Below are 21,569 nucleotides of genomic sequence, written 5' to 3'. Positions count from 1 at the left end.
TCATTTTTGATTGTTAAAGGAGCTGGTCCATCAAAGGAGAAAACAAAGTTTTACCAGAAAACATTTTTCTTTAAAGGAGACATTTATTGCTGAGTAAATATTTTCCCCATATATATTCCCTTTTGTTTCTCTGAGAGGTTAACTTGTTCAAGATTTATGTCCTCCCACAGAGGGAGTTAGACTCTTGTTTAGTAGGATCTTTTATGAACTGAAATTGTCTCCATTAAAACTGGCCACAACTAGTGCTTGAGATCACCAGTCTAAATAGAATGATGAGGTGGTGGATCAGAGTTGGAAAACACTGATTTTGTAATGGTTCATCATATTACACAGCTTCCTCCAGAGGGCTTGGAATCCAGTCTCTAATTATAGCACCAGAGGGGTGAATGAAGCCCTGACTAAGAATACTGAGATGGCGAATAAGGTCAATAGTCTCTCTGCTCTGCCTTTTACAGCAACAAACATGTGATGGATCCCAGTTCCCAATCATTGCCAGAGGAGGGCCCAGTGCTTCTCCAACCACAGATTTTATAAATTCCATAGTCCAAAGACCAGAGTCCTTCCTCAAAAATCCGACCTTCAGCTTTGCTAGATCTCATTTCATCACTCAAAAGTACTCAAGAACTCTGTACCTGCTACTTCTCCTGCCTTCATATGTTTTTCTCGGTAAATGCTGTTCTGAAACTGTTGTATGTACTGTCCGGTGTGTGTCATTCAACCTGATGTATTTGACAGGCTCACAAACACACAAAAATGGTTCCTATTTTACTTCATTGTTGAATTGTAATCTAGTACATACAATAATCTACGAGGTGTTATAAATGCCTGTATGTTCACCCAATTGTATAGCAAACCTTCACATTGCACCTTTTTCTAATACTTATTTTTGACACTTTTAGTAATGTTTTCTATGAGATTTCCAACATTCTTGGCTGAGAAAGAAAGGCATTATGTTTTTAGCCTATTCTTTCAGCCATTTTCATTGCAGCAGGAAAAGTAAGTGTTTCTCCAATGCTATATGGCTTTTGTCTATTGCTGCTAAGTAATAAACCTCAAAAGAGATTTCTAAACACTTATTAAGTGCACTGAAACTTTATAAAATACTGGAGTGAGTAGTGTGTGACTTTAAGCATGGAAGAAAAAAATGTTGCAGTTTGCCTCTTTCAGGATTTTGTTTACTTACTGATAATGTTATAAATAACTAGAAATTCAGGGCAACAAAATACACAGTGGGCATTGTTAACGATAAAGGATTAGATCCTTATTTCACACAAATATGGTGAGGTTTTACAATGCCTGCAATGTATATACCATCGCTTCCTGGAGCAAAGCTCATTCTTTGCTGTCTGGGCTTTGCTGGATCCTACCCTCATTAGGGGTGAATCTTGAAGAGAATTAGTATGTCTTATGAGGAAAATGCCCTAGGTGAATTCATTGCCAAGTTTTTATGTAAGGAAAATTAATTCCTTCAGGGTAGGGAGGGGTTGCTTCTGCTGGAAAAATAGGTTCAAGGAAATTTTTGGAGTTCAAAGATGCTAGCGTCATCTATGTCTGCACAAATGTCTCCGTCTCAGGACTCAAGATCCTACTCCTTCCCAACGAGTGCTGTTAACACAAGACACATGGCAGGATGGTGCATCGAATTGGTGTTGCAGCCCCTACATTTTAAAATCGGATTTTGATCTTCAGTCATGTCAATCCAAAGAGGTGATGGCCATAGAAAGTCTCCAGAATCAGTATGGATGGCCAGGACAATGTCTTTCCTCAATTTTAGTGATATTTGACACAACTGGCTCAGAGCCATCATTCTCTCCCTTAAAGAATACTATTGATTATAATTCCTGACACTTTATGTAGAACTTTGAAGAGATTGGGTATTATTTTAACTATGACTGTAACAATTATTGGTATTACTTTATAGGATGTTTTTAAAATTAAAAAGTGGGTTCACATATATTATCTTAATCCTCGTAAACTTTCAATGTTCGTTGAGGTAGATATTGTTATTTAATTTTTATAGATGAGGGAATTTTGGCTCAGGAAAGTTATGTTCTTGTCCAAGATCACATAGCTCGAAGGCAGGCCTCTAGTTCCAAGTCTTTGCTTTTTCACATTATTTCATAGTTGCTTAATTGTTTTTAAATCACGTTCAGATAACGCTTCCATATTGTGGGAAATATATTCATGTGTGCCCATGGGAGTGCTGCTTCAGTGACTAGTGTTATTATTCCAGATAAATGGCTGCAGAGAAAGTAAGTGTATATTCTTTTGAATATGTAAGTGATTGATACAGAAATTATACATTTTGTTGCTGCAGCATTATGTACACTGTTGTGTCCCAAAACATTATGCAAGATATCAATGACTCAACTTTCTCCTGAGTTATATACTTTTTGTAGGTCAACCACTTTTAAAAGATGCATATGCATTTTTATATTTTATATATCTATGATTTTTGTGGCTTGAGTAGCATTCCATTTTGTGATCTGAGCATTCCAGAATTGATGTGCCACACGATCGTGAAATAAACAATCACTATTTGATTTTAGAGATTAATTGTTTAAGTGAATGCATTATAACTTCTTTTGTTAAAAAGCCATATAAACAAGAAATCTGTTATTTTAGTGTATTTGGATTTTTATCAATTAACCAAGCAATAACATCTGATTTTTATTTTTTTTTCATAAACTTGCCTACAATAATCTTTTTAGATTCAGAGTAAGCCTTTTGGTGCATCATTGGTCATTTTATTTAAGTTTGACAATTAGCTTACCTAATTTGTTGGCAGATTTGCCTCTCAGGAAATCATTTATTTATTTGGCTAGTAGTTTTGTAAACATCACTTAAAAAGTAAATAATACATAAAAAGATTGATTAACACATAATTTCAAAAGCACACATAGATATATTGGAAATCTAATTTTAGGATATATCTGTCCTAGTAGAAGTAGGTTATTCTAGTAATTATTTTCCCTTTTTCTCATGCGTTCCACCTCATAAATTTTCCCTAAGTTTCCAGGAAAGGGATACAGCATACACAAGAGCAGTGAGCAAAAAAAGGATGTAGAAGTGAAGTCTGATATATCTTCTTTGCTAAGAGTTCTTTGGCCCTTAGTGGTACATCCTCCAGTTCTATAAATTGTAATGGAGGATAGGGTTTTGTGAAAAATTTGTGTTGATCACTCAAGTTGTCCCTCAAGTTTTGGGGACCCAGAAGCTATAAGAAATGAAGAGAAACAACTTGATCTGTTTCTACTACTTCTCTGGATAATCTCAAATCTGGATATCTAAAGATTCCTAATGCAACTGAAAACATCACTAAAATTAACCTCTTTACTTGGGTGCTCTAAATCTGTCCATTGTATCCATTTGTTCAAGATCAATTACTTGCTTTGTAAAATGGATTAATTACCTCTATGGTTTGGTTTTCCAAAGCTCAGTTTTTCTCTCTTAATGAATTTCAATAAAGCGTGAATAATTCTTATTTTTAAGAAAGAGAGGGTGCAGGATTTTAAATATCCATTGGAATATTTAAAATGGAAATGCAGATGGGCCTGATCATAAAAGTTTGTCTTTGGTGTAAAACATTTCATGTTAAGTCACCAGTTATATAAATTTACATTCAAAGATTGTTCTGGCCAGGAAAGTGTGTCATTTATAAAAGAAACAGTTGCTGTTTGAGATAAAGCAAATGCCGCTATTCGCGGGCGGGTTCTCCTTTGGTAGCATATTATGAGGCCACTGTGCTGGATGTTGGGAGCTGGACTTGTTTTTAAACTCCTCTGTGGGAACTTCCTTGGCAGTTTTATTTCTTTACTGCAAAATCCATAATTTGCAATTGCTGCACTTAATTTTAGCATTACAGTGAAAGAACCATTACATCAATTTCTCCAACATACACCGTTGTCCCGTTACCGCAATTTTTGAGGTCACTATGTGTGTTTGAGATCCAAATTTACCTTCGGAAAAATAGAAATGGGAAATACCCTATCTCAGCTTCCAGTTCACCACCTTCCCCAATGCTGCTCTAGTTTCTATTCACGTTCTTATTTATTTATTCATTTGAATAAAAAAGAGTTTAGTTTTAATCACCAACCCAACTTGGATTAGATAGTGTTTAACATCAATTAATTACTTCAACTGTGGATATTAAGATGTTTCCTAAGGAGAAAAAATAGAACGTTGCATCTTTTCAGGGAAGAGGAAAACAAATAGCCCTAAACTTTATCATATTTTGATATGAAATATTATGAGTGACATGCCTTAATAGTTAATTTTTTCTTTTTATCTATTAAAATATTGTCATAGGAGATAATTTTACCAAAAGTCCAAATTTCCAAAGTTTTGCATTCTCAAAACAAAAATAATTTTTAAAAATTTAAAATTATTGTTATTAAATGTCATTGACATTAATTATTATATTTTAGATACATTCTTATGATTAAATGCATGCTGATTTGAAGATACCCTCTGAATACAGGTGTAGACATATGGAATGATTTTATAACATTTATTAGAAATAGGTTCAATATTTTATATTAAGTTTTAAATTTCTGTAGAAATCTCGTGCCCTTTAAAAAGCCAGTCTTCATCCAGAGCACATAGGCTGGAGGGAACAGTACAGCAGTTTGTTGCTGTAATTGTCTGGGTTGAGGTTTTTATTCACAGGAGCACAATCAGCAGAGAAGAGAGAAAGGTGGAGAAGGGACACTGGCAGAAGAAACCAGCAGACATCCCAGTTCCCTCAATGGCCACATTAACCAGGGTTCACCAAAATGACGTCCTGATAACAGCAGACCTCTAGGCTATAAAGGGGAAGGTTGCCAGTAGCTTAAAACAGACTCAAAAACTGCTGAAAATGACTTTCTTCAGCAACATATCAGAAATAAATATATGATCTTTCTCTGATTAGGTATGAAATGTAATCAAGAACAATCGTTCTGCATCAGGCTTCAGAGCCTGCAGGGATTGACTTAAGTGAGTTCCCTGCTGTCGTGGGTAGAATTCTAGAATGCAGCCAATATAACTGACGGGGGGAGCTGTTCAATGGGTGTAAAGTTACAGTTATACAAGATGAATAAGTTCTAGAGACCTGCCTCACGACATAGTGCCTATATCTAACAATTCAATGTTGTACACTTAAAAACTTGAGGATAAGTCTTATATTAAGTATTCTTACCATAAAAAAGAAAAAAACAGGCAAGGGGACACGAGAACTCTTTTGAAGGTGATAGATATGTGTATTACCTTGATTGTGGTACAGGTATTATGCGTGTATGCATTTTCCAAACTTATCGAAATGTGTACATTAAATATTTGTAATTTTTTGCATATTAAGTATACAATGGCAATCAGATTATTATATATAAATGTATCAAATGAACATATCATACACCTTAGATTTAAAAAATGTTATTTGTCAAATATATTTCAGTATACCTAAGTAAAGCTGAAAATAAAAAGAGAATTAGAAAGCAATACAGTAACTAGGACAGTACTTTCCAAAGTATATTCTAAAAAGTCCTAATTCTGGAGCCTATTAATAAGGTTTGGAGAAAGGTTTCATGTTTACATCAATTTGAAGAATTTGTGTTTAAATTATTACTTAAATACCTTTAAGATTTTTCTATATGGGGACTGGCCCGGTGGTGCAAGCGGTTAAGTGCGCGCGCTCTGCTGCTGAACCGGGTTCGCCAGTTCGGATTCCGGGCGTGCACCGACGCACCACTTGGCAAGCTATGCTGTGGCGGCGTCCCATATAAAGTGGAAGAAGATGGGCATGGATGTTAGCCCAGGGCCAGTCTTCCTCAGCAAAAAGAGGAGGATTGGCAGATGTTAGCTGAGGGCCGATCTTCCTCACAAGAAAAAAAAGAGATTTTTCTATATGGCAGGAGTTTTTTTTGTTGTTGTTAAAGATTTATTTATTTATTTTCCCCCCAAAGCCCCAGTAGATAGTTGTATGTCATAGTTGCACATCCTTCTAGTTGCTGTATGTGGGATGCGGCCTCAGCATGGCCGGAGAAGCGGTGCGTTGGTGCGCACCTGGGATACCAACCGGGCCGCCAGCATTGGAGCGCACGCCCTTAACCGCTAAGCCACGGGGCGGCCCTGGCGGGAGTTTTTTTAATTTTCAGTAACCTACTGTGTAAAGATTGATTCAAACTGCATTTGACCCCGGGCTGCATCTCTCCTATATTCCTTTTATTTACATGAAGTATTCTTAATACAATCATGCATCACTTGATGACAGGGATACATTCTAAGAAATGTGTCCTCAGGCAATTTCGTTGTCTTGCAAACATCATAGAGTACTTACATAAACCTAGATAGTGTAGCCTACTACACACCTAAGCTATGTGGTATAGCCTGTTGCTCCTAGGCTACAAACCTGTACCGCATGTTATTGTAATGAATACTGTAGAGAATTGTAGCACAATGGTAAGTATAGTAAATATAAAACCAGTAACATAGTCATTTATTATCATTATCAAGTACTGTGTTCTGTACATAATTGTATGTGCTATACTTTTATAGGACTGGCAGGGCAGTAGGTTTGTTTATACCAGCATCACCACAAACACATGAGTAATGCATTGCACTACATCACTAGGTGACAGGAATTTTTCAGCTCCATTATAATCTTATGGGACCACCCTCATATACGCGGTTCATCGTTGACCAAAATATCATTATGTGGCATATAACTGTATTAGTGATCTGAGAAACACCCATTTAGGGGGACCATTTTTTTTTACTGAGGAAGATTCGCCCTGAGCTACCATCCATGCCAATCTTCCTCTGTTTTCTAGTACGTGGGCTGCCAGCACAGCATTGCCAGTAACAGAGTGGTGTAGGTCTGCGCCCAGGAACCAAACCTACTGAAGAAGAGCACATGGAACTTAACCCCAAGGCCAGCAGGGCTGGCCCTGGAGAGACATTTTTTTAATCAGGTTGATGTTATCCATTGTAACCATTCAAGGGCAAGAACCTCATATTGCAGGTATGAAGTATGAGCCAGGTTGCTTTAATCTACCCAAATTCACTTTCCTCTTCTTTCAGAGTAAGAGAATAATAGACCACATTTGCCAGTCTCCTGTAGAGCTGATGTGATGACATTTTTTGATCGTGGAATGTGCATGAAAATGGTATAAACCCTTCCAATTATGAGCCTAAGGCACTGAACGTGCCATCTCCATGAACTCTTGTCTTTCAGTCAGCTGGAGCATGGCCATATCTGTGACTTTGTTTGACCTCGCAGACAAAAATAAAGCCCTGAGAAGTGGCAAGTCAACATGACGAAAGGAACCTGGGTCCCTGAATGTCCTGACCAAGTGGGACCACTCACCTTGGTAAAGATGTATGAAAGAAAATTTAATTTTATGTTGTTTAAGCCACTATTTTATTGAGTCTTTGTTTCAGCATCTTTGCTTTTCATCTGAATGAGTCCTCCAAATAATAATAACTACTACCTAGCATTTATTGAGCATTTACTGCATACAAGGCAGAACTGTCATATTGTGTAAGTGTACTCTGAGTAATCTATATGTACTAGACTATTTAATCTTCACAACCACAATTTGAAGTAGGTACTATTCTTATCTCCTTTTTATAGATCAAGTAATCTAGACATGTAGGGATTAAGTAACTTGACCAACGTCCCACACTGAGGAGGCAGCATACGTGGAATTTAAACCATCTCAATCCGGCTCTAAGTCTAAACCTCTTTATCTTTATACTATACTGCCATTCAGTTGGAATATTCAAACAGAAATATAATTATCTCATGTTTTAGAGAGCATTTACATATCAACTCATTTCCTAAAATTGTATATATGTGTATCAAGCCATAAATTTATAAATATTTAAATTTATCAATAAATTCAAACATATGTTGATCACCTAACATTTCATTCAGCATTTTAATATATGTTATGAAGTTTCCAGATTACTCAAAAGTAAGAGGTATAAATAACATATTCATAGAATTAGCAATGTGAAGGAAACAGTAATGATTGATTTTTGACTATGAACCAAAATTAATATGTATCTCAAGAGGTTAAAATAATGCCAAAATAATACAACTAACAAAATGATCCCTAACGGGAATATATTACAGCTAAGCCTAAAAAGAAAACCTTACCAACATAGAATAGAGGAAAAAAATGCCATCCATTGGTATTTCAAGTAAAACTCAAGTGGCTTAAGGTGACTGCAAAGTGAAATAATGGGTTAGCTGCTTAAAATCAAATAAATTTTAGTCTGAATATTATGAAGACAATATCCAAAATAATGGAGATACTAGTTATGGTATAATGATTAAAACTTATCAGAGGTTTGAGTTAAGATTTTAGGACTATATTTATAAAAATAAACTCTTATTGAAGTATAACATACGCATAAAAAATGACAATGGATAGAGCTGAATGAATTTTCACAAGATGAACACACCTATGTAACCAGCAGCCAGTAGTCAGCTGCTCCATTCTTGGGTTGATCCTATTGCTGTAGTCATCTGGTAGCTCAACTGGGCTAGATGGACCAAGATGGCAGTACTGATGTGTCTAGTGGCTGGTGCTGGTTGTCAGCTGGGCCTTTTCTCTTTATATGGTTTCTCATCTTCAAAGAGGCTAGCTTGGATTTTTTGACTAGAATTCCTCTGACATGACTTCTGTTGCATTTTATTTGTCAATTCTAGTCACACGTCCAGCTAGATTTGAGGGGATGGATGGAGAAATAGGTAATATGGCCATGGCTCTCTTGATAGGAGAAGGGCAAAGTCACATTTCAATGAGATGTGAGTACAGGGAGGGGAAGTATTGTTGTGAGCACTTTTTTTAATCTGTCAGAGTGATCCTATCATTTATTATCCAAATCAGGACACTTTTGAGAATGAAAGGGTCACTAATTGGAAGCAATGTCAGTAGAGGTAGACCAGGACAGACCCAGGAAAACTGGGATGTATGGGTCCCCTATTCATTGGCCATTTAAAACTTTTCTTTTGTGAAGTGTTTAGTCTTTGGTCCATCTTTCTAATGGTTTGTTATTTAAAAAAAAATTATTTGGATGAGTTTGAAAATTTATCTTCTGGATAAGGGCTCCTAGTTATATACACGGCAAATATCTTTTTCCTAATGTGTGGCTTTCCTCTTGCCTTTTACTTTGTCTTGTAAGTTCTTCATATTAATGTTGCCCAATTTATCAAACTTTTCTTTATGGTTTGTGTTTTTTGTGTCCTGCTTAAAAAATATGTGCCTCACTCCAAGAGTTGAGTATATTTTTCTATTTTATCTTCTAGAGGACTGACTCATTTACCCTAACATTTAGATCTGCAATCCACGTAGAATTGACTATTCTGTGTAGAGTGAAATATTACAAAAGGTTAATTTTTTTCAACATAGAGACCAAATTAACTCAGCACAATTTATTGAAAAAATGGACCTTTAAGCACTGCTCACAAGTGACATCTTTGTCATATATGTAATGTCTATACATATACATGCTTATTAGTGTTTGTCTCCCGATTCTATTCTGTTGCATTGTTTTATTTGTGTGGCCTTGTACTAACACCATAATACTTTAATTATTGTGGTTTTCTCATGCGTGTTGATAGTCATTATTGTAAGTCCTCCATTTTTTTATTCTTCAAGAATTTTTTGGCTATTCTTGGACTTCACATTTTCCAAATACATTTTAAAATTATCTTGCCAATTTTCACATACACCATATACACAAGTTGACTAGGATTTTGATTATAACTGAATCGAATTGAGATACACTTGAAAGAATAATTTTATAGTATTGTTTGTTCCAGTCAATAAACATAGTAGACTGGAGGCAATTTATTGATATTTTAAAAAATAATATGTTGTTTTTTACTTTTTGGTTGGGTCATCTTTTGCTATATTTCTTCTTAAGTGTTTTCTGTATTTAGTGCTATAGTTGTTAATATCACTTAAAATATATATATAGTTGCTATGTATAAATAAAGTTGCATAATTAAATACTGCCCTTGTGTGCAAAAAATTGCTAAATTTACTTGTTTATTCTAGTTGCTTTGTAGATTATCTTGGATTTCCCATGTTTACAATAAAATTGTGAATATTGATGATTTTATTTCTTCTTTTCTTATACTTACATCGCTTTGCATTTTTCCCCCCTTACTTTATTGGCTAGGACCTTCAGCACAATAATCAAGTACAAATAGTGTTAAAGGATCTTGTCTTTTTTCTGATCTATGGTTGAAAGCTTTCAATACTTCATCATTTGAAGTATAATCTTTGCTGTAAGTATTTTACTGTAGGTTCCTTTTAACAGAATGGGAAATTTTCCTTCTATTTCTATTTTGCAAGGAGTTTTCAAAAATAATGAATGGGTGATGAAATTTATTAAATACTTTTCTGCATCCATCGAAATAATCATATCTTTCTACTTCATTCAATAAGTGTGGTGATTTGCATTGAGGTATTTTTCTAATGGATTATATTTCTGAAATATACCTACCTTGGATGTGACATATTATCCATTCTATACTTTGCTGAATTTGGGTTGCTACAGTTTTGTTTAGTATAATTACATCTGTATTTGTGAGAGAGATTGCCTGGTAATTTTCCTTTTTTATACTGTTCTTGTCAGATTTTGGTCAACATATGTAGTCCTCATAAAATGATATGGGGATTATTTTGTATTTTTTATTCTCTGGAAGAGTTTGGGTAATATTTTTCCTATAAATATTTCTTCTTATTAATGTTTGGAAGAATTAATGATTAATGTCATCTGATCTGATTTTCTTTATGAGAAGGTTTAAATTGCAGATTTAATTTCTTAATAGAATTAAGACTAGCTTTTTTAGTGCTTCTTGTGTTAATCTTTGTAAGTTCTGTTATCCAAGAAATTTGTCCATTTCATTTAAATTTTCATATTTTAACATGCCATTGGTTTATAGTATCCTCTTATAGACGTTCAAAAGTCTATGAGATATTTACCTTTACATTTCTCTTCCCATTCCTGGTATCGACAATTTATTCTTTCTCATTTTTTTGCTGGATTACTTTGTTAAGGGTTTATCAATTTCATTAACCTTTTCAAAGAACAGTATTGTAGCTTTGTTAACTCTCTCTTTCTCCTTTGATTTCTGTCATTAGTGACTTTGTATTAAGTGTACTGCTTTTTTTCTTAACTTCTTAGGGTGCATATTAAATCGTTGATTTTCAGGTTTTTTTTTTTTTTTGGTCTTTTGGTAAGGTTGGTGATTTTTTATTAAATGCCAGCCATTTGATATGAAAACCTGTAGAGTTAGTTTATCGTTATTTTAGTCTTGTTGATGTTATTTTTATTTAAAGATGATTTCTTTTTAATTTTGTTTTTTCATCTTAGAAGTCAATTAAGGAAGAGTTACATCATTATAATACATAGTTAAATTGAGGTTATTCATTTCAGTTTTTGTGAGATTTGTTCTATTGCCCTTACTACTGTTTTAGACATTTAGGTATCTCAATTGAAAGATTAGAGTTTTACCAAGACCTCTTCTCCTTGGCTAGTTCTAAACTCCAATTTTTCTCATCAGCCCCATGTGACTGCTAAAGCTCTGAAGAACTTCTCAGTTTCTTAGAAGCCTTTTTTTTTTTTTTTCCCTCAGTTTTTGGCTTCTTGGCTAAGGGTCAGTAGTGATAATTTCCCTGATGAGAAGTAGCCCTTGAAAGTTTTGGTTCATCTCTTTATATTTCCTTTCTCTCTTTGATCTCTTCTCTTAAGGCCTTTGCTTTCATAGCTCACAGAATTCTTCAAATAGGTAGCATATAAACTACTTTATTAGGTTTTCCTAGTTGTCATGTTTGGAACAGTTGTGATAATATAAGCTCATCTGCCGTAGCCAAAAGCAGATGTCCTGGACTCTATTTTTATTTTACAAGAAATGTTAACAATTCCATAATGAATTCTTACAATAAAAACAATAAAATGGTGAAAAGTCTTGAAATAATGTCATTTGAGAAAAAAATAAATCCATTATTGCTAGCTGGCTTAGAAGAGAGAAAATATAGAGATGTCATGATAATATTTTCAGATATTTGAATGTTATATACAAAAAATTATTTAATTTAGTGTTGCTTTATAAGATTCAAGTAAAACTAATAGAGAAATGTAAATTTTAGTTCCATTTAAGAAAGTTATTATGCTGATAATTGAAACTCTTTATAAATAGAACAAGCTGTTTTCTAAAGTGAAATGCTCTCTATCACAGGGAATGGCTAGGAAGAGGCTTGTTTAATCCATTTTAAGAATATTATAAGAGGTTATAAAATAAGAAGAAAGATAAACTCTAAACAAGCCTTAAAGAATATTAAAGATTAACGAATGAATTGGGTAAATTTTCCAGAGAGGAGAAATGTCCCATGAAAAGATGTGGTGATGAGGAAGTGCAAAATATTTTGGGTAGAGAGTGTTAATGAATAGTTTTGTCTGGATAAAAAGTTTATATTGGTCAATCACAAAGCTACTTCCTACTAGGAGCGAACTTCTATCAGGAACCCTTAAGTAATTTGTTGTACTTAGGTTTGTGTTTTTCAGTAATTTCCTAACAGACTATAAGGCTTTTAATAGAAGGGATAATGCTTTTCATCTCTATATCCTTTGCTGTAGGCAATAGGGATTCCTAGGAACTTGTAAGGAGGAAAGAAAGAAGCTGAAATGTGTATTTTGAAAATATTATCTTGAGGGTGACCAGAAGAAGGACAGAAAGCCATATAGACTGGAGTCAGCAAGTCTAGTTAGGAAGCTTTCTGTAATGGAAACATTTTCTGTAGTGGAAAACAGAGGAAGAATGAAAGACCCCACGGAGGAAGAACTAACACAAATCAGTAAACTGGCTGTAGAAAACCAAGAAAAGAGAAAAGTGAGTCCCTATGACTGGGAGAATATTCATTTTATTTGCAGAAACTGACAAGAAGCACTCTCATACCATGAGATACTATCTATCACAGTGTTCTGATTTTTCTACCTTTACATCATTTATTACAAATTATTGTCAGTTTTTTACTTTCTATTGTCTAATATCCACCTCCTACATGGCACTTACACAGACTTCTGCATCTCTCATTGACACCCCTGTACCCCATAATTTCTAGTCATTGACGCATCTTTGAAAAATTTCAATCTGATAGCATTTTGTTCGTTATTCTAAGTGAATGATTTACATGTTTTCCAACTAGACTAAGTTTCTGAACTCTAGGAACTTAATGTCTAAATTCTATATGCATGCTAAATCCTATCTTATTTAATCTTTGATATACTCTACTGAACTAGAGTTGAGCTAAAATGAATCTTGAGTAATGAATAGAAATAATTTATTTTCATCACCATACCACAATATAGGTATTCCTGGAGCTTCTTAACTTTTAACTTGAAACCAAAGTGACATAAACACTTAGAAATGTAGCTTTACTGAATTTGCTGTGTGCCCTGTGTTCCTAATTATAGCTAATGTTCGCTTCCATCATCCAATTTGTTTTCTGTTGCAGCTAACCTAAATGTAATCTCTTGAGTGTTTGCAATTTGAGTCGCCTTTCCACTGAATTATAAAGGTCAAAGAATTGGATTTTTGATGTAATAAAAACTCAACTGGGGCCGGCTCCGTGGCTTAGCGGTTAAGTGTGCGCGCTCTGATGCTGGCGGCCCGGGTTCGGATCCCGGGAGCGCCCCGAGGCACCACTTCTCCGTCCAACGTGAGGCCGAGTCCCACGTACAGCAACTAGAAGGATGTGAACCTATGACATACAACTATCTACTGGGGCTTTGGGGGGAAAAAACTGAATAAATAAAATCTTTAAAAAAAAAAAAAAAAAAAAAAAAAAAAAAACTCAACTGAAACTGGTTTAAATAATGCAGAAATTTATTACCTCATATAAGAAAATATGTAGAGGTCAAATTAGGCCCCAGGTCCAGCATGTTGGAGATCTACCCTCCTTGATTAGATGGCTTTACCCTAAACTGATTTCAGCAGTCACAGGTGTCACATCTAAATAGGACAACAGCCAAAGTACAAGAAGGGTGGTCTCTTACTTTATTCATTGATTAAGAGTGAGGGACTCCTTTTAGCAGTCTCCTATCAGATTTGTCCTTATGTCTCATTGGTCAGAATCGCATACCCAACCCTAAATCACTTACTGCAAAGTGCAGTGGGATTACTTTGATGTCTTAGGCTCATCATGATCCACTGTCTGTTGTTTTAAATGGGAGCCCTTCCTCTGTATTTATGTGGAGAAGAGGGTGGATAGCTGAATAATATCTGGGTGATTTTAGAAAGCAGACAGGGATGCATGGATTTGGGGAGGGTAACCAACAGGGTGAACTCGAGAAGTTCTACAATGTTAATTGCTCAAAAGAAAGAATTTTCTTTTGAGAAAGTCCTTAACTATTTTTGAGCTAAAAAAATAAGGTTTATTATTTCTATATATCATGTATAGTAAGATTTTATATGATAAAGTTAAGAAACATTAAAATTCTTTAAATTTTAATCATTAAAATTCTCTTAAGAATAGCACTCAGATCCCAAAAGGCCAATTATCACATATAATAAGCACAGAACCATGTTAGAGTATCACATAGTATTCCAGAGTATTCTCTAAAGGATTAAATTTTGCCCACATTTTCATGATGGTATCTGCTGATAGTTGTAGGAATGTTACGGGAAGGCCAGAGAGATTCCAGGTTACTACTGACTAACTTAATAATGATTTTCAAGCTTGTTCATGAAGAGTGTCATTTGTCACTTGGCAAAATGGTAGTAATTACATCAACATGCAAATTTTTTTTGGAAATTCTTTAAGATAATTAATTTAAAAATCACAACAAGGAAAAATTTCCAATTATTGCAGCCATAAGATTGGTCTATCTATCTATCTATCTATCTATCTATCTATCTATCTATCTATCTATCTATCTATCTATCTATCTACCATTGTATTTGTATATCAATCTTGTGACCATGGCCAATAGATGCAGTAATTTTAGGATCTAAATCCAATACATGTCTTTTCCACTCAATCTTTTTCCTCTAATCTTCTCAGACATTGAGTTTCATGGAGAAGATAAACATTCTTAAGCTCTTGAAGGCAAGCAGATAGTCTTGGGAAACACTCTGGTAGACAGAGAAAGGGAGCACAGTATCTTTCACACAAGTCTTCCATTCTGCAACCCCCACCCTCTGACTTGAGATCCACTTATCAGCTCTTTTATCTTTATTCATACAGAGTTTTTATCCTCATCTAGATGTCTTCATAGTTTTAGGTAAGATAGGAGCAACAAACACTTATGGAAAAAAAAGATCTTGAATGTAAGTCATGTGAGCGCTATTCTTAAGAATAGAAATATCTATTCTTCTTTGTAGTAGAATGAGGCCCTAGCGGGTTCCTCCCTCTCTGATGGACATAGAAAATGGCTTCTTAGTCTTCCTGATTTCTTTGGAAGTCAGCACCAATTTTGATGATGACAAAGATTGTCCTAGGTTCGTAAGACATAACAGGTAACCCTTTTGGGAAACTCTGCCATATTTTGCATTCACTTGTAGGGTTAAGTCTTGCTGTATGGCTTGCATGGGCTCTGTATGAGCAAATGAGTTGGATTTGCAGCCCATTTATGGATAAACTAATGAAGACCTTCATTTTAGGTCAGTTCAATTTCTGCATTTCTTCTCTTGCTAGGGTGAGAGTGGTAGCAGTTTGTGGTAGTGGTGTTGGTGTGGGGGAATTGTTGAAGATTTGTACTTGTAGAGTTTAGAGACAGATATTGAGAAAGGTAAGATGGTATATGTCTAAACATTGGGACAGTAGTCGCTAGAAATTCTGAGGGGTAATGTGGTTACCAAGTCTGAACAGCTGGATGAGAAATACCATCCTGTCGGAGGATGACTGGTAATTGCCACCAAATCTGCCTATTGTCTGTGTGAAGACCAGCTAATCACCATGACATCTAAACTCCTTGTGAAGGAAGGAGCATCAAGGTAGGTACCGAGAGCTTGATTGGCCAGTAAAGTAAAATCTGACCATGACAACTTTGTGGCAGCAGATAGTCTTTCCTCGAAATTAATGAGAAAAATTGATGATTGCTCCACTGTATAAGGAAATGTTGTGGATGCTCCTGCTTCTGAAAACCCTGACCATAATCAGCATCATCACATCCACAAAGGCTCAAAGAAGAGTCAGTGTGGAAAGAAGAAGAGAGAGAGCTACAAGTTATATCTGCAGAGGGAATAGAGGGATTCTGAAGCCAGGCACAAAATATGTGCACATAAGTTCAAAAATATACATTTTATTCCAAGCTAGCATTCAAACCCACTGAAATAAATTTTAACAGAGAAGAATTTAAACCTTAATAATATTTATTGAGTCTATAATGTATAGCATTGAACTAAGAAACCTGGAATATCTTCCTTGTTCTTGACTGGATAATTATAGTAGCTACAATTCATTGAGAACTTACCATCCGGCACTCACTATGCTGAGTGATTGACATTTATCATTTTATTTAGGCTTTAAACAATCCTATGAGGTATATACTTTAACTATCCCCATTTTATGTATAGAAAAAACAAGGCTCAGATGGCTTAAGAATCTTGTTTAAGGTCACATGGCTTGCCAAGATGCATAGCTGGAATTCTTATCCATGACCAACTCCAGAGCAAACACACTTAAAACTAGTTTGTTACAGTGCTCAAGAGGTTCAAGGAAATAATAATGTTAAAATCGAGCCAGATTTGTTTCCCTCAAACACGCGAACTATTTTCTCTTTCAACTCCCATGCAAATTCTCTAATAAGCTCCTAAATATCTACATTTACATGGAATTCAGATTCAAATGTAGTGCAGTGGTCATGCTACTTGACAGCAATCTTGCCAATTAAGCAGCTGTTCTAAATGGAAGAATTTTGTACTGTGCGTACACATTTGCTGTATTCTCAGTGAGCTTGCAGCTGCTGGCATAGACATCATTAGAATCTAGGAAAACAACTATTTCCAAGTGAACACCAACATAACGCAAAACATGATATGTCAGGAAGTGAAGAAATTTGAGTAAAAGTTAGTGAATGGGAAAGCAGACTGTAATAAGCCAAGTGGAGGTCCATTGTCAAAGTTGCTTCTGAAAAAGAATTTGGATCATTAACGGAAATGAACTGTCAGAAATTTTGTTTTGCAATTTATATGATAGAAGTTACAAATACGACATCTATTTTACTTTGGTCTCTTCATTGTTTAATTTTAGGAGTGTTTGTATGTGTGTGTGTTTTAGTATTCAAACAATAGAATTCTCCCTTATGTCTCATGGCTCTTTCTAACTTCTCTTAGATAGTATATCACTTGATGGGTAACGTGCCTAAACTTTTATTTCTCTCAAAGTGACACTCTAATAGTTCTTCCCTGGATGATAAGGTTGTTGGATTTATAACCTGAGTCAAGTAGAGAAGAAAATATATTGAAATACTTTTTTTTAAATTAGTGCCCATTTAAATTTAAATATCTCCCTTTCTCCATTTCTATTTCTTGATTTTTCCTATGAAACTATGCAGGCACTAAATGATCTTAATAGACTTTATATTTACAATTAATCTCTGTGTGTAATACATTCTTTTTGCTGGTATTTATTCTAGCAAAGAAAATATGCTGCATCCCTCTCTTCTTCTCTATTCTTCCTACATCCCTCCCCTACCATGATTTATCTAAGAAAATTCTGTCATGTTGCTTGTGATTGGTAGTAAAGATCTTATGCACTTCCTACCACTGAACTTAAGACAGATTGTAAATATCCCAATTCACTTTTTACTTCATTCCTCCTGTTTTTGGTCCACACCTCTGTTTCAATCTCCTGGCTCTCCTTCCACTTTTAACACAGCGTCCCTTCTAATTACCTTGCGTTCTCTGTTCTATTGTTAGCCAAAGCCTTGAAGAGCAGTGGGAACTCATTACCTTCTCTTTCTCAGCCTCCATTCATTCCTCAGCCTCTTGCAGTTTGATTTCTTTCCCCAACCATGCAGGTGAAGCTGCTCTCCTCAAGACTAGCGATGGCCTCCAGCCAATGGAAACTTTTCACTATTTATAATTTCAGGTTCTCCAACACATTACACTCTGTTGAAGACTCTACATTTTTTGGCATTTTTAAATTTTTTATTATTTTATTGAGGTCATATTGGTTTCTAACGTTGTGTAAATTTCAGGTGTACATTATTATATATCAGTTTTTGTATAGACTGCATCATGCTCACCACCAGTAGTCTAGTTTTTATCCATCACCATACATATGTGCCGTTTTACCCCTTTTGCACACCCCCCCACCCCCTTCCCCTCTCGTAACTGCTAATCTGTTCCCCTTATCCATGTGTTTGTTTATCTTCCACATATGAGGAAAATCATATGGTGTTTATCTTTCACTGTCTGGCTTATTTTGCTTAACATAATACCCTCAAGGTCCATCCATGTTGTTGCAAATGGGATGGTCTTTTTTATGACTGAGTAATATTCCATTGTATATATATACCACATCTTCTTAAGCTATTCATCAGTTGATGGCACTTGGGTTGCTTCCATGTCTTGGCTATTGTGAATAATGCTGCAATGAACATAGGGGTGCATTGATCTCTCTGTATTGTTGATTTCATGTTCTTTGGATAAATACACAGTAGTGGGATAGCTGGATCGTATGGTATTTCTATTTTTAATTTTTTGAGAAACCTCTGTACTGTTTTCCATAGTGGCTGCAACCAGTTTCCATTCCCACCAGCAGTGTATGAGGGTTGCCTGTTCTCCACATCCTCTCCAACACTTATTATTTCTCTTGTAAATTATAGCCATTCTGACAGGTGTGAGGTGATAGCTTATTGTAGTTTTTATTTGCATTTCCCTAATAATTAGTGATGTTGAGCATCTTTTCAAGTGCCTGTTGGCCATCTGTATGAAAAATGTCTGTTCATATCCTCTGCCCATTTGTTGATCAGGTTGTTTATTTTTTTGTTGTTGAGTTATATGAGTTTTTTATATATTTTGGAGATTAACCCCTTGTCAGATATATGATTTGAAAATATTTTCTCCAAGTTGGTGGGTTGTCTTTTCATTTTGTTCATGGTTTCCTTTGTCTTGCAGAAGATTTTTAGTTTGATGAAGTCTCATTTATTTATCTTTTCTTTTGTTTCCCTTACCTGAGTAGACAAGTATTCAAAAAGATGCTGCTAAGACTGATATCAAGGAGTTTACTACCTATATGTTCTTCTACAAGTTTTATGGTTTCAGGTTTCATAGTCAAGTCTTTAATCCATTTTGAGTTAATTTTTGTGTATGGTGTAAGATAATGATCTCCTTTCATGCTTTTGCATGTGGCTGTCCAGTTTTCCCAACACCCTTTATTGAAGAGATTTTCCTTTCTCCATTGTATGTTCTTGGCTCCTTCATTGAAGATTAGCTGTCCATAGATGTGTGCTTTTATTTCTGGGCTTTCAGTGCTGTTCCATGGATCTCTGTGTCTGTTTTTGTGCCAGTACCATGCTGTTTTGATTACTATAGCTTTGTAGTATATTTTGAAGTCAGGAATTGTGATGCCTTCAGCTTTGTTCTTTTTTATCAGGATTGCTCTGTCTATATGGGGTCTTTTCTTGTTTCATATAAATTTTAGGATTTGTTGTTCGATTTTTATCATGAATGTCATCGGGATTCTGATTGGGATTGCATTGAATCTATAGATTGCTTTAGGTAATAGGGACATTTTAACTGTTTATTCTTCCAATCCATGAGCATGGAATATCTTTCCATTTCTTTATGTCTTCCTCAATTACTTTTAATAAAGTCTTATAGTTTTCAGTGTATAAGTCTTTCACCTCCTTGGTTAAGTTTATTCCTAGATATTTTATACTTTTTGTTGTGATTGTAAATGGATTGTATTCTTGACTTATCTTTCTGCAAGTTCATTATTAGTGTGTAGAAATGCAACTGATTTATGTTAAGTTGATTTGCACCCTGCAACTTTGCTGTAGTTGTCAATCATTTCTAATAGTTTTCTGGTGGATTCTTTAGGGTTTTCTATTTATAGAATCATGTAGTCCACAAATAGCAAGAGTTTTACTTCTTCTTTTCCAGTTTGGATTCTTTTATTTCTTTTTCTTGCCTAATTGCTCTGGCCAAAACCTCCGATACTATGTTGGATAATACTGGTGAGAGTGGGCATCTTCGTTTTGTCCCTGTATTCAGAGGGATGGCTTTCAGTTTTTCACTATTAACTATAATGTTGCCTGAGGGTTTGTCATGTATGGCCTTTATTATGTTGAGGTACTTTCCTTCTATACCCATTTTATTCAGAGTTTTTATCATAGATGTATCTTGGATCTTGTCAAATGCTTTCTCTGTGTCTATTGAGATGATCATGTGATTTTTTTTCTTCATTTTGTTAATGTGGTGTATCACATTGATTGATTTGTGGATGTTAAACCATCCCTGCATCCCAGGTATAAATCCCACTTGATCATGGTATATGATCCATTTAATTTATTGCTCTATTTTATTTGCCAATATTTTGTTGAGGATTTTTGCATCTATGTTCATCAGTGATATTGGCTTGTAATTTTCCTCCTTTAAGTTGTCTTTGTCTTGTTTTGGTATCAGGGTAATTTGGCCTCATAGAATGAGTTAGGAAGTGTTCTGTCTTCTTCAATTTTTAGGAATAGTTTGAGAAAGATAGGTAGTAAATCTTCTTTGAATGTGTGGTAGAATTCTCCAGAGAAGCCATCTGGTCCTGGACTTTTGTTTTTTGGGAGGTTTTTGATTACTATTTCAATCTCTTTACTTGTGATTGATATATTCAGGTTCTCTATTTCTTCTTGATTCAGTTTTTGGAGGTTGTGTCCATCTAAGAATTTATCCATTTCTTCTACGTTGTCCAATTTGTTGGCATATAGTTTTTCATAGTGCTCTCTTATTATCCTTTGTATTTCTGCAGTACCCATTGTAATTTCTCCTCTTTCATTTTTAATTTTATTTATTTGAGCCTTCTCTCTTGTTTTTTTAGTGAGTCTGGCTAAGAGTTTGTCAATTTTTTTATCTTCTCAAAGAAAGAGCTCTTAGTTTCATTGCTTCTTTGTATTGTTTATTTAGTCTCCATTTCATTTATTTCTGCTCTGATTTTTATTGTTTCCCTCCTTCTGCTGACTTTGGGCTTTGTTTGTTCTTCTTTTTCTAGTTCTTTTAGGTGTAATTTAAGATTACTTATTTGACATTTTTCTTGTTTGTTGAGGTAGGCTTGTATTGCTATAAAATTCCCTCTTAGCACTGCTTTTGCTGCATCCCATAAGACTTGGTATGTTGTGTTTTCATTTCAATTTGTCTCCAGGTGTTTTTTGATTTCTTCTTTCATTTCTTCATTGATCCAATGGTTGTTCAGTAGGATGTTGTTTAGTCTCCACATATTTGTGACTTTCCTAGCATCTTTTGGCCTTTTCTATTCACATACCTACAATATTCCTATGCCCTTCTAGGCATATATTTCTAATACTTCTGATCACTTATTTTCTCTTGGTGAGATTCTCCCCCTCTTCCCACTCAG

The sequence above is a fragment of the Ceratotherium simum genome, chromosome 7 (genome assembly GCF_057802395.1).
Source record: "Ceratotherium simum simum isolate JZ-2026a chromosome 7, ASM5780239v1, whole genome shotgun sequence".
NCBI classification, from domain to species: Eukaryota; Metazoa; Chordata; class Mammalia; order Perissodactyla; family Rhinocerotidae; genus Ceratotherium; species Ceratotherium simum.
The sequence above is the reverse complement of the archived record's forward strand: the minus strand, read 5'-3'. Positions refer to the sequence as shown.